The sequence below is a fragment of the Diaphorina citri genome, unplaced genomic scaffold (assembly GCF_000475195.1).
Source record: "Diaphorina citri unplaced genomic scaffold, Diaci psyllid genome assembly version 1.1 scaffold2043, whole genome shotgun sequence".
Taxonomy (NCBI): domain Eukaryota; kingdom Metazoa; phylum Arthropoda; class Insecta; order Hemiptera; family Psyllidae; genus Diaphorina; species Diaphorina citri.
The window spans coordinates 42,152-46,832 of NW_007379468.1; positions in this window are offsets into that span (position 1 = coordinate 42,152).

The window sequence follows — 4,681 nt, forward strand, 5'->3', positions numbered from 1 at the left end:
CTCCTCTCTCTCTCTCTCTCTCTCTCTCTCTCTCTCTCTCTCTCTCTCTCTCTCTCTCTCTCTCTCTCTCTCTCTCTCTCTCTCTCTCTCTGACCCACAGAACCTTGTTAGAAATGATGAGATCTACCTACCCTGAGCAGTTGTCAGTGTTTTTCTGGCGCACCCTTTATAGGTTTGCACTTTTGTCATAGAAGCAACCGTTTTCCCTTAAAATACGTTCAATGTACATGCTGTTCACTTTTGAATTACCTATCGTCGCTTAAGAAGCATCACCGCCTATGTCCTTTTTTCACACTTTTCAGGAGGAAGTAAAAACTGTTTATTTCAATTGAAAATTGAAACACATATTTTATTAATGTATTTATGAATGTCATTTTACATAATAAAAATAACAGTTTAAACTCTTTTAAGGATTTTTTGGGAGATGGGCGGTGATGGGTCCTATTTTCGTTTTTTAGTCCGTCCTTCCTTTATTATTACAATAGTAATAAAAAGCTGGGTCCGTCCATCCGGGAATTTTTTAGCCCGTAGTTTATTCGATTGTGATTAAAGAAAATCAGTACCTATGTACCTACTTAATTTGTTTAATATTCAGTTTATTATTATTCTTGATTTGATTTTTCGATTTTACTTTCATGTAATGATTTAATTAATTTGTTTAATATTCAGTTTATTATTATTCTTGATTTGATTTTTCGATTTTACTTTCATGTAATGATTTAAAATCAAGACTAGAGCCCGTTCTCCCTATATTCCCAATATAAGGTTTAGGTCACCCATCCATTTATTGGCCTTGCTCGGCGTAGCTTAACATAGATAACGCTAAAACCGGTCTTAAATGATCGACTGAAGTGTTATCCAAAACTTTCTCGCTTTGAGTTCATAGGTCGTCGCGACAAATTTCAAGATCAGAGCTCATTATTTTGTGTGAGAAAATGTGAAAAAAAAAAAAAAAATCCTTTGAGTTTAACGAGAAATAGTCGCTGTGTAGAATAACTAGAAAATAAACAACAGTCCTGAATTCCTGATAGTCACTATGGGCGAAACTAAATGTCAGAGTCTGACTTGGGATAAGAAAGAAGACAAAGTTTTCGATATTATAACTTTAGAGTTTACTCGCAACTCGTATACAGAGTAGAAGGCTAGATAATTATGTAATATCGTAATTTAGGTACTAAGATAGTAAAATCCCAAATTTCTAACGCGCTGATACAAAGGTTTTTTTCGAAGATGTTAACTATTATAACTTTCCTCGTAACTCGTATACAGAGTAGAAGGTTAGACAATTATCTAATATCGTAATTTAGGTACTAAGATAGTAAAATCCCAAATTTCTAACGCGCTAATACAAAGGTTTTTTCGAAGATGTATAGCACTTCTTTTACCTAGTTGACTTAGTCCTGAATTGTGATGACATTACGAGATTTACGAGTCATCCAACAACATTAGTGCGATTTCTGTGGACTGCAGCTGACACAAGTGCGTGAATATCGACATTCACGTCTTCGGTACACAAACGTAGAAGGTGTGATAGGGACTCGTCCGTAAATTTGGCTCTTTGTTTGTTTTTCCCAAAATTTCATGCATTAATTATTTTATTTAGTATATTTACTGTTATTTCTCATTTTCGTTCATTTTTTTAGGCGGGCCTTCACAAAACTAACTACAACAAAAGCTGGTAGTATAAACAAGGTATATTCCATTCTATTCTATTCTATTCTACTTTAGATGTCACCAGGGTGGGGGTTGAACCCGCCTTGTAGGTATCTACTTTAAAAATATACTGTACTTTCTCATTGCCTTGTATAGGTTCCCAATACTTACAGGATTCACCCACCGATTTTTTATCTTAAAAGTGTTCATTCAAATCTGAGCCGCGGGTTGGACAAGCCTGCAATAGTCCGTCCCCTATACCTTTTTAGTCCGTCCTTCCTTTATCAAAGCTCTGAAAATCGTTTACCTTTATCCCACACCGTTTTCCGATATACTGCGGAAAACCCTTTTGAAAAATGGAAAATCTCAATTTCCAGACAAACAGTTGCAAAATTTTTACCGGGCAGCCCGGTTTTAAATAGCTCTCAATGAGAAGAACAAACCTGTGAAAACCGTTTGTCTTTATCCCATACCGTTTTTCAGAAAACTCCGGAAAACCCTTTGGAAAAATGGAAAATCTCAATTTACGGGCAAACCGTTGAGAAATTTTTACCGGCCAGCCCAGTTTTAAATAGCTCTCAATGAACAGAACAGGCCTGTGAAAATCGTTTGTCTTTATCCCATACCGTTTTCCGGAAAACTCCTGAAACCCCTTTGGAAAAATGGAAAATCTCAATTTACGGACAAACCGTTGAGAAATTTTTACGGCCAGCCTAGTTTTAAATTTCTCTTAATGAGCAGAACAGACCTGTGAAAACCGTTTGTCTTTATCCCATACCGTTTTCCAGAAAACCCTTTGGAAAAACGGAAAATCTCAATTTCCGGACAAACCGTTGCAAAAATTTTACCGGCCAGACCGGTTTTATATACCTCTTAATGAGCAGAACAGACCTGTAAAAACCGTTTATCTCTATTTCACACCGTTTTCCGGAAAACCCTTTTGAAAAATGGAAAATCTCAATTTCCAAACAAACCGTTGCAAAATTTTTACCGGCCAGCCCAGTTTTAAATAGCTCTCAATGAGCACAACAGACCTGTGAAAACCGTTTGTCTTTATCCCATACCGTTTTCGGGAAAACCCCTTGGAAAAATGGAAAATCCCAATTTACGGATAAACCGTTGAGAAATTTTTACTGCCAGCCCGGTTTTAAATAGCCCTTTTTGAGCAGAACAAACCTGTGAAAAACGTTTGTCTTTATCTCATACCGTTTTCCGGAAAACTCCGGAAAACCCTTTGGAAAAATGGAAAATCTCAATTTACGGACAAACCGTTGAGAAATTTTTTAGCAATTCTTGAGCAGAACAAACCTGTGAAAAACGTTTGTCTCCATCCAACACCGTTTTCCGGAAAATTCCGGAAAAACCTTTTGAAAAAGGGAAAATCTCAATTTCCAGACAAACCGTTGCAAAAATTTTACCGGCCAGACCGGTATTATATACCTCCTAATGAGCAGAACAGACCTGTGAAAATCGTTTGTCTTTATCCCATACCGTTTTCCGGAAAACTCCGGAAAACCCTTTGGAAAAATGGAAAATCTCAATTTACGGACAAACCGTTGAGAAATTTTTTAGCAATTCTTGAGCAGAACAAACCTGTGAAAAACGTTTGTCTCCATCCAACACCGTTTTCCGGAAAAACCTTTTGAAAAATGGAAAATCTCAATTTCCAGACAAACCGTTGCAAAAATTTTACCGGCCAGACCGGTATTATATACCTCCTAATGAGTGGAAAATCTCAATTTCCAGACAAACCGTTGCAAAAATTTTACCGGCCAGACCGGTATTATATACCTCCTAATGAGCAGAGCAGACCTTTGAAAATCGTTTGTCTTTATCCCATACCGTTTTCCGGAAAACTTCGGAAAACCCTTTGGAAAAATGGAAAATCTCAATTTATGGACAAACCGTTGAGAAATTTTTACCGGCGAGCCCAATTTTAGATAGCTCTTGAACAATCCTGTAAAAACCGTTTGTCTTTCTCCCAAACCGTTTTCCGGAAAATTCCGGAAAAACCTTTTGAAAAAGGGAAAATCTCAATTTCCAGACAAACCGTTGCAAAAATTTTACCGGCCAGACCGGTATTATATACCTCCTAATGAGCAGAACAGACCTGTGAAAATCGTTTGTCTTTATCCCATACCGTTTTCCGGAAAACTCCGGAAAACCCTTTGGAAAAATGGAAAATCTCAATTTATGGACAAACCGTTGAGAAATTTTTACCGGGCAGCCCGGTTTTAAATAGCCCTTCTTGAGCAGAACAAACCTGTGAAAAACGTTTGTCTCGACTCCGGAAAATCCTTTTGAAAAATGGAAAATCTCAATTTCCAGACAAACCGTTGCAAAATTTTTAACGGCCGGCCCGGTTTTGAATAGCTCTCAATGAGCCGAACAAACCTTTGAAAACCGTTTGTCTTTATCCCATACCGTTTTCCGATATACTCCGAAAACCCTTTTGAAATATGGAAAATCTCAATTTCCAGACAAACGGTTGCAAAATTTTTACCGGGCAGCCCGGTTTTAAATAGCTCTCAATGAGAAGAACAAACCTATGAAAACCGGACCAGTAACTCTCGATTAAGTTTTGGGCCCGACGCCGGGCAATTTTTTAAACAGTTGCCAAACAGACTTGTTACTCTTAAAAAAGGTAAAAAAGTTTTTCCCAAAAGGCCTCAAAAGGCCTTTGCGCAAAACCTATTTCTGTTTGCCAAAAGTGTCCAAACAAAGACGAGTAACTCTACGAGTAAATTTTGGCCAGACCGGCCATTTTTAAAACAGCTGCCTAACAGACCTTTTAACTCTAAAAGGTATAAGGTTTTTCTCAAAAGGCTCAAAAGGCCTTTTGCCAACCCTAGTTCTGTTAGACCAAAGAAGTGTCCAAACCAAGAGCGAGTTACTCTTCGATAAATTTTGGCCCCGACCGGGCAATTTTTCAAACAGTTTGCCAAACAGACCTTTTTTAACTCTAAAAGGTAAAAAGTTTTCACCAAAAAGCCTCAAAAGGGCTTTTGCCAACCCTATTTCTGTTTGC